At 39.9% G+C, this 16612-nt stretch overlaps 1 pseudogene; it reads right to left on the reverse strand.

Annotated features, from left to right (window-relative positions):
• Positions 1-10030: 10030 nt before the first annotated feature.
• LOC113005562 lies at positions 10031-11605 on the reverse strand (annotated as a pseudogene).
• Positions 11606-16612: the final 5007 nt, after the last annotated feature.

Consider the following 16612-nt stretch of genomic DNA (forward strand, 5'->3'; position numbering starts at 1 on the left):
TTCCCAGAGTCCGGCCTAACAGACATACCTACAAATCGGGTGACCCGCTTCCAATTGTTGTCACAAATGAAATACAACTTTTGGAAACGATGGTCAAAAGAATATCTCACGCAACTCCAAAATAGATATAAGTGGCAAAAACTCAATTACAATGATATTAAGGTCGAAGCGTTAGTTTTATTAAGAGATAAAGATCTTCCACCGTTGAAATGGCGGATGACTCGTATTACAGAAATCAATATCGGAGGCGATGGTTATGTCCGCGTTGTCAGCGTAAAAACATCCAGCGGGATAACTAAGCACGCGATCCACCAGATTTGCGTACTCCCTATTGAAACAGAATTGAAAGAACAAGCCTTCCAAGGCCGGTGGGATGGTTGCGCCATGCGTATCGATACGGTGGATGGCGCTACTGTATCATGTGAGGGCACGCTCGCGTCAAAGGCATTACTATGGAAGTAGTAGCAGTCATTGTAAGATGGACGACGGATACGATCCGCAGAGAACAAGAAAATAAAGATGTAAAAAGAGGGACATCTTACACGTAGCCAAAAATTCTTTTTTGCACCACAAAATTATTAATAAAGTGTTACGTTTTATTATAATTTCAATTAGCCGCGTATATATTTGTAACTTTTTACTAGCGCAAGAGCGCCATTTATGTATCACTAACGCGCCGTCCATGTTGTCTTTATGGGGACTTTGTCGCGCTGTGCGCAAGTGGGAAGTCAATCCCTCTAGTTAGGTCAGTGGGAACAAATTCGCTGGATTTTGAAGCGACGGAAATTCAGTTAGTTGTGTAATACAGGGACAGTCACAAGGGGGACAGTCCTTGTATTAGTCCTTGTATTACAGAGGCAGCACCGTCGACCCTTCTCTTCTCCGCTTTATCTCCTTTGTCACCAAATTAAATTCTATGCATGGTTATAAATGGTTATAGATGTTTGATGATAGGTTATAAATGTTAATATTGTTTATTTTTTTGTGAAAGTGTGGGGAAGCAGTCATTGGCGACGGTAAAATTAGAGCAACTAAGATAAGATTATATACATATATATATATATATATATATATATATATATATATATATACATATATATAGAAAGAGAGAGAGAGAGAGAAATACTATCTTAATTTATTATATTTAACATATATTATCGTTTATTATCATAGTCAAGATGGTACGTAGGTGTTGTGTGCCCAATTTCAAAAAAGGATACACCTGTACATCGATTTCCACGAGATTTAGATAAAGCAGAACAATGGCTTCGAATAATTACACGAATTGATTTGATAGGTAAAATTAATACACTCTTTTAAAGAACCTCCACATAAGAATATTTTTGACGTTACATAGTTACACTTACGTTATGGATTGCTTTGTGTGTTAGCCTAAGTACAAGCTTAAGTTTGTGGTTTATACTTAGGCTACAGTCAACTTGACACTACAAATGCTTTGAAGCATTTAATTAACAAAGAATTTTACAAATTAACCAATCGAAAAATGCTTCAAAACATTTGTAGCATCAAATGGGCCATAGCTGAAATGTAATGTTACATCTCTCGGATGTTCTTGTGTGGAAGATCTCCCAACATATAAATATTGTGTGTATTTGTGTAAAATAAAATATACCTATAAAAAAAATTATTTTTTAAATTATTTGTTAAATTAGAGAAATGTGAGCTCAAGCGCCACGCAGGATGTTGGGTGCAAATAAATAACAAATAACTCCAATGTCAGGCAAACGTTTCGACCTTTAATAACGGTCTTCCTCAGTAATGATACAAGTCTATAAAACAAACTAATTAAGATATGAATTTATCACAATAAAAAAATAAAAGAACAAAAATAAGAAATAAAAACAAGTTACCAAATAGATAGAGATTGTGCAAAACCGCGGTGTACGAGGTGTGTTCAAAAAGTATCGCGAATTTTGAATTTTCGCGGGTTACGTATATTCGAATTTCGATCTTTTTGTGGCGTTATGTTGGTACTCATGTCTCTCACTTATGCCGACAAGCTCGGCCATTTTGAATGTTCACTTAATTGTTGACAGCTGCTTTGCTTGCACGTGTTTTGGATCGTCTTCGATTTTTACCTATTCAAAAAAATGGATCAAAGAACCTGTATCAAATTTTGTGTGAAAAACGAAATTAAGTGCGCGGATGCATTCCGAATGTTGACTGTGGCATACGGAGAAGCTACCTTGGACCGAAGCAATGTTTATCGGTGGTACAAAATGTTCTCAGAAGCCCGAGAAGATGTGAACGACGAAGAGCGTGCCGGACGCCCGAGCACTTCAACAACAGACGAAAAAATTAATGAAGTGGAGAAAATGGTATTGGCCAATCGTCGAATCACCGTTAGAGAAGTTGCTGAGGACCTAAACATATCGATTGGCTCGTGCCATTCGATTTTTATCAATGATTTGGGCATGAGACGGGTCGCCGCGAAATTCGTACCAAAATTGCTCAATTGCGACCAAAAACAGCATCGCATGAACATTGCTAATGAGATGTTGGACTCTGTCCGCGACGACCCAAATTTGCTCCAGAGGGTCATAACTGGTGACGAATCGTAGGTTTATGGTTATGACGTGGAAACCAAAGCTCAATCATCTCAATGGAAGCTGCCGCACGAACCAAGACCGAAAAAAGCGCGCCAAGTTCGGTCGAATGTGAAAGTTTTGCTGACAGTTTTCTTCGATTGCAGGGGCGTGGTGCATCATGAGTTCTTGCCACAGGGTAGAACGGTCAATAAGGAATATTATTCTTATTCTTATCATTACCTGCAAGTTATGCGCAATTTGCGCGAAGCAATCCGCCAGAAACGCCCGGATTTGTGGAAGAACAAAAATTGGCTTTTGCACCACGATAACGCCCCTGCTCACACATCGTTGCTTGTGCGCGACTTTTTGGCCAAAAACAACACACTAATGATGCCGCAGCCACCGTATTCCCCAGATCTGGCCCCCTGTGACTTTTTCTTGTTCCCTAAACTGAAGAGGCCCATGAAAGAACGACGTTACGCTACGCTTGACGAGATAAAGACAGCATCGAAGGAGGAGCTGAACAAGATAAAAAAAAATGATTTTTTGAAGTGCTTCGAAGATTGGAAAAACCGTTGGCACAAGTGTATAATATCTCATGGGGATTACTTTGAAGGGGACAAAATAGATATTCATGAATAAATAAATAATTTTTGAAAAAACACAAAATTCGCGATACTTTTTGAACACACCTCGTACATCTTACTACAACGTCTTAGAATAATAATATTATGAAAGACCTCACAGAGCGTGTGCCGAGACAAGAGTTTTGTGAAACCACATAGATTGGTTGCTAACAAATAAATAAATAAATAAGAGAAAGATATTAAAATGATGACTTTAAAACTTGTGGCAAACAACCATAAAAATTAAATAATTAAAAAAGGAAAATAAACAGAAAATCAATAAAAAAATTAAATAAATAAGTAAAAAAGAATAAAAATGGAAGCTGTACAAGTCATTAGATGTAAAATTGTAAAAAAAACGCCTTAAAAATTAATGTAAATTCAAAAAAGGGGGGAAAAAGAAAATAAGCCGAAGCAAAAGTTATATACAAAATATCTCTAAGCACCAAAACTCGTGTCACAGCTTTGAGATGGAATGTTATATCTCTGTGAGAATAGATACGAATAATAAGGACAGAAACGGGATAGCCTCGGTGGCCCGAACGAAAGGAATAGAAGGAGAAGGGGTGATGAACCTAAGAAGGGGGAATACGCTCGAGGATAGGAAGATACGCATTCGAGAGAAGTTTGGTGTCGCTTTGTTTATTGAGTTCGTGCATTTGACTTTTGATGTGTAGCATCTCAGATATAGATTTTTTGACATAAGATGGTTCCTTGTCTAAAATTTTCACGTTCTCCCAATCGAATTCGTGATTTTCTCCGATGCAGTGTAGCGAAATAACTGAAGAAGAACTGGCCTTCCTAATGTCTGCTTTATCTTCGCTAACTCTTGTTTTTAATTGGCTATTCGTCTGTCCCACGTAAGAAAAATCGCAGTCCTTACAATTTATTTTATAAACTACGTCATTACAAGAAAGACGCTCTGTATGGTCTTTGCCAGTAGTTATAAATTTGTTCAGTTTGGAAGGGATTGTGAACGCAACATTGCAGTCAAACTTACATGAGAAAAATGAAAATTTTTCTGATACAGACTCAATGTAAGGGATCGTAAAAAATCTTCTCACACGTTTATCATCAACGCAGGTGTCATCTTTATAAAAAAGGTGTTTGAGTCTGAAATTTATCATGGAGAAGATAAAATTTAAAGGATAGTTATTTTCCAATAAAATGTTAACTAAAATTATGAAGTTCTTACGGTGGAATTGAGGATGTGATAATAACAGTAATTTGTCAACCATACCAAAAATAACACCTTTTTTATGACACAGGGGATGGTGTGAGAAAAAATTTGAGTATCTTTCTGAGAAAGTTAGTTTGCGGTATTGATCGAAAATAATTTTATTATTCACATTTATAAGCATAACATCAAGAAAACTGATTTTCCCCTCGATCTCTCTCTTCATGGGGAATTGTAAACGGTCATGCATGGAATTAAACGTGTCAAGGATGCCCGATAGCGAGTTAGCCAGGGCTGCTAATATAATGTCATCTACATATCTGCAGTAAAAAGGTAGATGAAAAGAAAGAAGTTTTAACGCCTTGCACTCCAAATCGAGCGTATTCCCCCTTTTTAGGTTCATCACCTTCTCCTTCTATTCCTGTTGTTCGGGCCACCGAGGCTATCTCGTTTCGGTCCTTATTATTCGTATCTATTCTCACCGAAATGTAACATCCCATCTCAAGGCTGTGACACGATTTTTGGTGCTTAGAGGTATTTTGAATATAATTTTTGCTTTGGCTTATTTCCTTTTTTCTCCCTTTTTTGAATTTACATTAATTTTTAAGGCGTTTTTTTTACAATTTTACATCTAATGACTTGTACAGCTTCCATTTTTATTCTTTTTTACTTATTTATTTAATTTTTTTATTGATTTTCTGTTTATTTTCCTTTTTTAATTATTTAATTTTTATGGTTGTTTGCCACAAGTTTTAAAGTCATCATTTTAATATCTTTCTCTTATTTATTTATTTATTTGTTAGCAACCAATCTATGTGGTTTCACAAAACTCTTGTCTCGGCACACGCTCTGTGAGGTCTTTCATAATATTATTATTCTAAGACGTTGTAGTAAGATGTACACCGCGGTTTTGCACAATCTTTATCTATTCGGTAACTTGTTTTCATTTCTTATTTTTGTTCTTTATTTGTTTATTGTAATAAATTCATATCTTAATTAGTACGATTGTTTTATAGACTTGTATTAACACTGAAGAAGACCGTTATTAAAGGTCGAAACGTTTGCCTGACATTGGAGTTATTTGTTATTTATTTTCACCCAACATCCTACGTGGCTCTTGAGCTCACTTTTCTCTAATTTAATTTATTTATAAAAGCCTTAACTTTTGTTTTGTTTTGTTTGAAAATTATTTGTATTACAGGTGCACCGTGAAAAGTATTGGATAAATTACGGATTTGTACTTTACATTTTCCAGAATATATGATTAACATTCACACAAAAAGGTGCGTTTTAAAACCAGATGCTATTCCATCGTTAGCTATTAATGTAGTTATTAAAACAGAGACTCTAAATACTAATGAAGAAAATAATAATATAGATACAAATAATGATTGTGCTATGTCATACAATAATGTCAGTAACAGTAACGTCAGTAATATCAGTAACAGTAATATCAATAATAGTATAACAATATGTGTTTGTCCGAGCACGGACGAGCTCAGAGAAGCCAGGACTCGAAGGGAGGTTGTCGGGTAATTAAATCTGAGATCGGGAGTGCGTAGAACAGAAATACAAATTTATTATAAAAAAAATGAAAGTAATACATGCAAGTATATGCTTTTAATAATAAAAAAACTCGGTATGTACAAAGACGGCGGTGTAATATAGAAATAGAGAAACGCGGTATATACAAGAACGGCGGTGGTTATTTACAATGCTTGGTCTTTTCTTCTTGGCTCGCGGCCGGTGCAAGAAGACGGCGTGGTAATGCTGTCTTTGTCGCGCCTGCTCGGATTCGTCGCGATGTTTACTTTTTCGCGGTTTCGTGGCCCGCGACGTGTGCGGGCTGGGACGCTCTACAGACGGCGCGCCGGTGTTCTCGGAATTCGGTCTCGCAAGAGGTGCTCGTCGGAATTTTCGTAATAAGGAATCCCCGTTCGTGCGCCGGTGCCGGCTGCCTCGAGGTCTCTCAATGGAGGCAAAGATCACTTTACCCTCGGGGTGGCAGTCGTCACCGCGAACTCTGGGGTGGAGATGGATTTTGGCAGAATCGTCGAGATCTCTCGACCCTGGCAGAGCTCGCTCTACCGCTCGGATTCCTCGGGTATTAGGAAAGCGGGATCGGAAATCACTGAGATCTCTTAGCGGTGACAGAGCTTGCTCTACCACACGGATTTCTTTGGTCTGGCTCGGAGACTGGACCGGGAAAGAGTCGATCTTTTCTTGAGATCGTGTTTTATACCCTGATCTTGGAGAGTCGGGGATGCTCGGGTGGATTTCGGTTCTCCTCGGAATACAGCATCCCAGCTGCTCCGAGATCGGTCCACTATCGCGCTCTCGCTTGCGCGTACATCCAAGGATTTTGATTCTGTCCATAGGAAAATTTTCTAAACTGTAAAGTCGCTATCTTTCTACATACTTACAGTTCATGATTAACATAACGACTAATAAGCTCTAGTCGTTTCATTAATCATAAACTACGAGTATGTAGAAAGTGGTTACTTCTCAGTTTGGAAAATTTCCCCATAGACAGAATCAAAGTCCTTGGGTGTACGTATTCTTTGTCGCTCCAACGCCAGGATCGTGCGACTTAATGCGCGTGCGCACGGAGTTTACACGGTTAACGGCGCGTTTGCTGGGCCGTTCGCGCGCGCGAAAATGGAGCGTTTATTTCCCCCAGGGGGTTAATCATGAAATTTTTCAGGTGAACTTGATTTTACCGAGCAATCACGTAGTTTTTTCCCCTATGCTAAAATCGTAAAAAATAAAAAGATTTGCAATTTTTGTAAGAATCATACTAAAATAACTTTGTTTAATACACATTTGTGTTTACAATGTATAATACTCTATTTCCACTTTTTTAAATATCTTATAAATAAAATTTATTTGTGTTAATGAAACAATTTTAATCAATCATGTAACTTTATGAAGCAAAACTCACTATGTGACATGTTGACCAATATTGTTTTTAAATATGGAATAAATGTGCTTACTTTTCACATTTTAATCATCAAACGATTAAACTAAAAGTGGAAAATAGAAAGTGCATATTTCGCATTTATTAAATATCGTAATATTTTAAGTAGTATTAATTTTTTATTAAAATGAACGTCACACAGAAGCAAAAGAAAGTAATGCTTCAATGAATGAAATCGAATCCACAAGTAGCAAGGGGAAGGTTACGTACTAAAGGAGAAAGTCGAAACAAAATGGTATGTATTTTGTTAATATTGAGAAAAAATTATAATTGTTTTATATGTCATTTTATAATTTTAGAAAGAAAATTTAAAAGATATGGCACGCACAATAAATGCAGGTAACATTGGTCTAGTAAAAACTGGTGCAGAATGGTTAAAGATTTGATTAACTTCTTCTTTCATAATTTATAGAGCATCGATACACGTATACACGGTAATATTAATACCTAATAACTATTTTAAATTAGTTACTTTCTCGGTTTTCTATAGTGCACAAAACGTATCCTAAATAAAAGAGAACATTGCTAACTTTACATTGCTAACTTTATATAAACATTATATAATGACCTGTACATACATACATATAGTACATACATAGTATTGTATCTTTTAATGTATAAAATTGTAGATTATATCTATTGTGCAGTGCTGTAGATACAATGTTATATAATATTATATATATATATATATATATATATATATATATATATATATATATATATATACATATATAGTATTGAATCTATCCCAGTTGGCACAGTTATGTGTTCACTATCCCAATCAGCACACAATATTGTTTTAATGTTTTTTAAATATTTATTTAATATTAATTTTTCATTATACAATTTGTTATAATAAAAATATTTATTTAACATTAATTTAATATTTAAAATAATGATTTGGGAAAATATTTAATTAACGTTTATTTAACGTTTAATAAATACGTTTTCTTTAAATGTTTAAAATCATTTTTATAATATTTAAAAAACATTTTTTTTTACATTAAAATAAACATTTTTTTAATAAAAAAAGGCACTTAATCCATTATTTTTGACTATATCCATTGTTTTTATAAATGTTTTAAAAAATGTTTTTTAAACGTTTTTAAAAACATTTTTTAAATATTTTGTGTTGATTGGGATATTATAGCTATAACTTTCAATATCATATTATATAATGTAGGCGTTCTTATTTAATTTGTGTTTACAAAATATTAGTTACATGAAGTATTATTTTCCAATTCTATAGCAGTTACAAATTGTGTCCACTGGGACAATACTATGCAATAGATATTATTGATTTATTACTACAATACGACAAAATGTCTTTAATATGTTAAATATTTACAGACCTGGAAAAATTGGAAGATATACGTTTTAAAAAAAAGACAAAACGAAGAAATCATGGTTTAGGAACGGGTGGAGAATCGCCAATAAAGATATCTTTCTCTTCTTTAGAAGAAGATTTATTAGAATTTCTGACTTTAGAATCTGCGGGTTTGTCTAATATTCCACAAGGGGGATTTGATATAGCTGAAAATGTCATAGAGCTAGATTTGGATGATCTGCAAGAAAATAAAGAAAACCAATCACAGAAAAAATTGTGTAAACATCTGTTTTTAAACGCTAATGCAGGTATGATTTGTAACACCATGTACGTACTGTTATATATTCCAATTATATTTATTTAAAAAAAGAGTAGTGTTCGCGCTCTGACTTGAATTGAGAGACTGTGAGACGGCGAACGAAGTTTTGGGACGGAGACGGTTTCGGCGACTGCCCGACAAAGAGAATGTGAGTCAACGCGAAGAAGATGTTGTTTTTTCTGACGGATCCGGAGATTGCCGCGCTCTGACTGTAACTAGCCCAACACAATTGGAACGGACACAATGCTCACGCACGCATCGACGTCTGTCGATAGCGGTACTAACCCGATCAAGGGAAGCGAGCTGTTTCCAAATTCACGCACTCTAACTTTCGCGTAGTATCTACCTCGAGATTCAATTGCGACTGCGACGCGCGTCTCGCTCTCGCGCTTTATAAAGACAGCGATCCTTCCAGAAAGACTCCGGCGGGAAACCGAGAGATCGTCAACAACATTCCGCTCTCCGGATCTTTCCAGAAGGATCGCCGAATTCCGAAGACGTCAATATTTGTCGCTACGTTGGCTGGCAATTCAGCACGGCCCGAGCGCACGCTCCCGCTCGCCGTTTGCCACGCGCGAGCGCATGTTCGCGCTCGCGGCCGTGTCATCGCCTAACGACGGCCGGCCTTCGCTTCCCGCTCGCGAACATCGGTCTCCCGCGAAATCGGGAAAAGAGACAACGCCTCGCACCCCGTCCCCGTCTCTCGCGCCATCCCGAACATCCCGCCCGCCTCGCCCGAATCTTTTTTCGGGCGACATGCCCAGGTCGAGCCTTGGGGTCCCTCCGCGCCGGTTATCCGCAAGGCACTACAATCTCCCTAACGAGGAGCTCGCAAGGCGCAGCGGACAGCGCGAATCGCTGAAGTTTTATGTATAGGAAAGCGATAAATCTCCCTCACACACACACGGTAGTCATGGCGAGTCGCGTATAAAGAATAGAGGCGTTAACAAAGGAAGGAGCTAAACTCTATTATAGTCTATGTAACACTTAATGCGCTGGTATCCTAGACAGGTGCAATCGCCGATTCATGCACCGCGGGGGAGGCGCCTGAACCGTTAGTCAAGCGACTTCCCATTCTCCTCGTTGTCGCAAACTGGCAGCAGGACGATCTTGACGATCGGACGCGTGAATGTTGACGCCGCTGTCCGGACGGTGACCACGCGAATTAGTCCATCCTCACCGGGATGAACTTGGACGATGCGCGCGAACGGCCAGCGCGTAGGCGGCGTGGTCTCGCTCCGGATGAGGCACAGGCGTCCCACGCGGTAGTCGGTCACTCCTTTTAGCCACTTAGGTCGATGGACGAGAGAGTGCAGGTACTCGCGGGACCAGCGCTCCCAGAAGTGATCGCGCATCTGCTGAAGGAGCTGTCAGCGAGTCAGACGGTTGACAGGCAGCTCTGTCAGTGATGGCTCAGGCAAGGCCGTCAGCGGTCCCCCCACCAGGAAGTGGCCGGGAGTCAAGGCCGACAAGTCCTCGGGATCGTCGGACAACGCCTGGAGCGGGCGAGAATTTAGGCAAGCTTCCACCTGAGCGAGGAGAGTGCTCATCTCCTCGAAGGTCAAGGTGGAGTCACCCAGGACTCGCCGCAGGTGGTGCTTCAGTGATTTCACCGCAGCCTCCCAAATACCGCCGAAGTGCGGTGCCGAGGGAGGATTGAACCTCCACTGAATCTGCTCCGTCGCCAGTCGACCGACGATCCGGCGCAGCTCCTGGCTGCCCTCGGTGAAGAAAGCCCGCAACTGGGCGTCGGCGCCGACAAAGTTCGTCCCGCAGTCACTTCGGATCGTGTGACAAAGACCACGACGCGATACAAACCGCCGCAAAGCGGCCAGGAACGCGTCGGCAGTGTAATCCGATACCGCCTCGAGATGGACCGCTCGAGTAGTCAGGCAAACAAACACGGCGATAAATGCCTTGTACGAGCGCTGGCCACGTCCCCTACTGGTCCGCAGCTGGATGGGCCCGGCGAACTCCACGCCAGTGCTGAAAAAAGGCCGCGCGGGAGTGACTCGATCCCGCGGCAGACTCCCCATCAGCTGCTGCGGAATGGCCGCCTGCCACCGCACGCAGGTAACGCAACGGCGCAACCACAGCTTGACGACGGCTCTCCCACGCGGGATCCAGTAGCGCTGTCGGATCGCTCCAAGAGTCATCTGGACCCTGCCGTGCAGCGAACAGCGGTGGCTAGTCTCCACCACCAGACGTGTCAGGTGAGAATCGCCTGGGAGAATGACCGGATGTCGCTCGTCGTACGCCAGGAGAGAGTGCTTAATTCGGCCACCCACTCGCAAAAGGCCTTGAGAATCTAAAAATGGACATAATCGTAAAAGTGAACTGGAGGAGGGTAGAGGTTGGTGTTGCTGAAGAGCTCGTAAGTCGGCCCTGTAATATCCAGCCTGGACTCGCCGGATCCAGGTCAGCCTGGCCCCCTCCAGTTCGTCCACCGTCAGCTCGGGCCCGTCGGCAGGTCCGCGGAGAAGCCACCTACGACACCAGGCGGTCACACGCAGCAGCCGGCGGAGTGACGAGAATCGTCGGAGCTCGTCAGGTTCCTCCACGAGAGCGGGCGCAGTTCTGGCCGCATGGATCGATAGCTTTGCCTCCGGCCAGCCATCCTCGTCGGGCATGGCAGCGTCGCAGGGCCAAGTCGAGGGAGCCGTCCGGAGCCAAGGCGGCCCCTGCCACCAGAGAGAGTGCTCCACTAGCTCTCCGGGGAACAAACCACGAGAGGCGCAGTCGGCAGGATTCTCGAGTCCAGGCACGTGGTGCCACAGAGCGTCCGGGACCCTGGTCTGGATATCGGCCACGCGGTTGGCAACGAAGGTTTTCCATCGGGTCGGGTGACCGCGTATCCATCCCAAGGCAACCGTGGAGTCCGACCACAGGTGAATCCGAAGCCGATCCAGGCCGAGCGCGGAACAGACATGAGAGGTGAGCTTAGCCAGGAGAGCGGCGGCGCACAGCTCCAACCGAGGCAGCGAGACCGTCTTCAGAGGAGCGACCTTTGTCTTAGCCGCCACCAGACTTGCCAAGAGTCGTCGACGCTGGTCCTCATGTATAGCACCGCCGCGTAGGCACGCTCAGAAGCGTCGACAAAGCCATGGATTTCCGCAGCGTCGACCGGCCATACGACGTCCAACCAGCGAGGAACTCGGATACATTCGAGCCGAGGAAGCTCCTCCGCGTAGGCATACCACTGTCGAGCGGCAGCCTCGTCCAGCGGGTCGTCCCACGCTAATCCCAGCAGCCAGGTAGCCTGAAAAGCGATTTTTGCCCTCACCACCACAGGAGCCAACCAACCGAGGGGATCGAAGAGGCGTGCAGTAAATGAGAGCACCGATCTCTTTGTGACGTCAGTCAGCGTGGCCTCCGGAACGGCGAAAGAGAACTCATCAGTGGCTGGATGCCACCGCAGACCCAGAGTCCCTTGCGTCTCGTGTGGCCGCCAATCCCGAAGGTCCCGCTGCATCCGGTGCTCCGCAGGAACGTCAGCTAAGATAGCTGGATCGTTTGCCGACCACCTGCGCAGGGGAAAGCCGCCCGTCATGCACAATCCGGTCAGCTGCCGTTGCAGCTCGCACGCCTCCTCCAAGGTAGAGGTGCCGGTTAAGATATCGTCCATGTAAACTTCCTCCCGAAGAGCTCGAGCTCCTAGAGGATAGTTCTCAGCCTCGTCGTCGGCCAGCTGAAGAAGAGTGCGCATAGCCAAGAATGGAGCGCACGCCAACCCGTAAGTAACGGTGTTTAGGCGATACTCTATCACCTCGTCCTGAGGATGGTATCGCCACAGGATGCGCTGAAGATCCCGGTCCTCAGGGTGGACCAGAATCTGCCGGTACATTTTTTCTATGTCCGTGGCAAGGACGTAGCGAGGAAATCGCCACCTCAGGAGAACGTCGGCGAGTGGAGGCAGCAGGTTCTGGCCCACCAGGAGGCTCCGGTTGAGAGAATCGCCGGACTGGACCGTCGTAGAACCATTGAAGACTACACGCAGCTTTATGGTGGAACTGGACTCCCGCAGGACCCCGTGGTGAGGTAGATAGTTCACACGATCCTCGGCAGCTCGGTCAGCTCGCACCGGGTTATATTAAAAATTTGAAGATAAATAATGACTTCCAAAGATTTTTTCCAAATTATTATGAATTATTTTTGAAAATACTTTTCTTAAATACCATTTTTAGTTTAAATAAAAATAATACAAACATTTTTGTTATCACATAAAGAACAACTTTAGCAAAATGTAAAAATAAGTATAAGAAAATTTGCTGTTCTTTTATCGGTTTCAAAAGTTTATTTTACTGCCAAAGATTTCTCACAAAAAAGAAACGTTAGTGCTATCTTGACATTAATATGACAATAAACAAATTATTAAATATAATTCTTAACAATTAAATAGTATATGAGTTTAATTAGAATATCTTACCATTAATAACACTAAATTTAGCATCTGCAGAAATGTAGTGATTTTTAAATTGAAATGCACATTTCATGTGCGTCGCTTGTCAAAATTTGTCTGTAATCACTTCTTGCCATTTACCTAATTCTAAAACTTTACGCAAGCAATAGTACATTTTTCCTTTCACTCGACGTTTGTATATTTTGTCTTGCAGAAGATTTGTAAAACCTTCTCTAAGCAAGGAAATAACAAGGAAATTTTCCAGGTTACTACAATCCGATGAAATGTTTGCAGATATTTTATTCTAGTTTGAAATATCTGATAATGCACTCTCACTCGCGGAAACAGATGTGTCAGGACGTGGAACTTCATTAAAAATCAAATCTTTTATATTATGCCTATTGCACATTGTAAATACGTATAAACTGTTGGCTGTCATTTTATTATTTAAATCTTGTGCAATAATGTTCCAAATATCGTGCGTTTTTGAAATAATTTTAGTTTTACTTTTATAATATCTTTGTATTTTAATATCGCCTCTTTTATTGTTTTGACATTAACTTTTATGGTCTACCACACACTGGATACATGATGTAAAATGAAAAGTACTGTCTCCTCTGACAAACTATTAGAGACTAACTCGAAAAATCCTGAATCGAAGTCTTATATACTTTTCGGCTTCCTTTTATAAAATTTTAAAAGAAAGCCGAAAAATCGCAGACACAATACAATCAACCAAAAAACCGCACGACGGTAAACACACTCGCGATCGAAAATAATACTCGTCTATTAGATCTTATAGTTTATGGCTGTGCCTTTCTTCCTTTGTTATCAGATGTAAGAAAAGCCGAAAAGTTACTTTAGTCGACAATATCAAGAAGTGCGGTTGCGACTCGGCGCCAGGACAACACGTTAGGCAGACCGCGCTTCTTTTACGCAAGTCAACGATGTCCAAGTGCACGAAATTATCAGTGTGTGTCTGTGCACGCATTTGTGCGTGCGCGCGCGCGTGTGTGTGTGTGTGTGTGTCCGTGTCCGTCCGCGTATATACACTATTATTTAAAATCAATAAATTTATCGTATTTTTTTCATCTATAAATAAACAGGAAGAAGTTTAATATATTATTTCTTCTTTTATCCATTTTGTACATGATTAGTTGACAAATGAACGAAACAAAAAGCATCGTGTCAGATTCATTTTCCTAGATACGTTCTGAAAATCCACCTTATTATTAGAGATTTAATAGTTTTATTCCCAATATAATTGCCTTATCCCAAGATAAATGAATGTTTTTTGTTTGGCAAAATAAGCAAGCAACGAAAATACAGCTTACATATTTAAACGGCAAAAATGTATATAAATTTCATAATACATAAACTATCAAACTTCAAATTTTGATAAATCATATTTTGTGTAAATTATTATGCATCAAGTAAATATAGTGTCGTTTGATTCTGCTAAGAGAAAAAAATACTTTACTCTTGAGGTCATCAAATGTTAAGGGTGAAAAAAATGGCAAGGGTACAAATTCTTAAATTACACATTTTAGTAGTAAAAATTATTACGCATCGATTAAAAATAGTGTCGTTCGATTCTGCTAAGGGAAAAGAGTACTTTATTCTAGAGGTCATCAAGATTCAGGGGTGGTTTTGAGAAAAATAGCAAGGGTACAAATTCTTAAATTGCACATTTTGGTAGTACAAATTATAAAGCATCGAGAAAAAATAGTGTCGTTCGATTCTGCTAAGAGAAAACAGTACTTTACTCTAGAAGCCATTAAGATTCAGGGGTGGTTTTGAGAAAAATGGCAAGGGTACAAATTCTTAAATTGCACATTTTAGTAGTACAAATTATTACGGATCGATTAAAAATAGTGTCGTTCAATTCTGCTAAGGGAAAAGAATATTTCATTTTAGAGGTCATCAAGATTCAGGGGTGGTTTTGAGAAAAATGGCAAAGGTACAAATACTTAAATTGCACATTTTGGTAGTACAAATTATTAAGCATCAAGAAAAAATAGCGTCGTTCGATTCTGCTAAGAGAAAAGAGTACTTTACTCTTGACATTATCAAGTCTTAAGGGTGATTTTGAGAAAAATGGCAAGGGTACAAATTCCTAAATTGCACATTTTGGTAGTACAAATTATAAAGCATCGAGAAAAAATAGTGTCGTTCGATTCTGCTAAGAGAAAACAGTACTTTACTCTAGAAGTCATTAAGATTCAAGGGTGGTTTTGAGAAAAATGGCAAGGGTACAAATTCTTAAATTGCACATTTTAGTAGTAGAAATTATTACGCATCGATTAAAAATAGTGTCGTTCAATTCTGCTAAGGGGAAAGAATACTTTATTTTAGAGATCATCAAGATTCAGGGGTGGTTTTGAGAAAAATGGCAAAGGTACAAATACTTAAATTGCACATTTTGGTAGTACAAATTATCAAGCATCAAGAAAAAATAGTGTCGTTCGATTCTGCTAAGAGAAAAGAATACTTTACTCTTGACATTATCAAGTCTTAAGGGTGATTTTGAGAAAAATGGCAAGGGTACAAATTCCTAAATTGCACATTTTGGTAGTACAAATTATCAAGCATCGAGTAAAAGTAGTGTCGTTCGATTCTGCTGAAGAAAAACACTACTTTATTCTTGGAGCTGGTCTAGAATATAGAGGTGTAAATTGTTTTGAAGCTGATTATATTAATTAAACTTATATTATTAATTTATTTGGAGTGATACAAATTAGTACAAAATCAGTACTAATTATATCTACTTTATTTTTATTTAAAAAAAATTTTTTTTTTTTGTTCTGCTGGCTTCATATGAACCTAGTAGGATCACGAGTTTCTTCGAAACGGAATGGAGTACAAAATTATTTTTTATGGTACAAATTAGTACAAAATGCGTACTAAATATTCCACTAAGTTTTATTTGATTCTGCCGATTTGGTTTTGCTGGTTTCATAGAGGTAATATATTTCATAAATCTATTGTATATACAGTATTTAATAAGTGATCAATTTTATCAACAGACTTTATGAGCAATTTTATAATCACTTTTTCACATCAATTAGAGTGAAGATTATCGTGTTGTGCGACTTTTTAATTTTCAAAATAATAATGTGTATATATGTGTATATTTTGAATAAGAAAATGTTTAGCCTTAATTGCCAAAAAAATCTGTTTTCGAATATCTTATATGCTTGGATGCATGCAACTGTAATTTTATTCAGATTTTCTAAGC

The sequence above is a fragment of the Solenopsis invicta genome, chromosome 8 (assembly GCF_016802725.1).
Source record: "Solenopsis invicta isolate M01_SB chromosome 8, UNIL_Sinv_3.0, whole genome shotgun sequence".
Classification (NCBI taxonomy): Eukaryota; Metazoa; Arthropoda; class Insecta; order Hymenoptera; family Formicidae; genus Solenopsis; species Solenopsis invicta.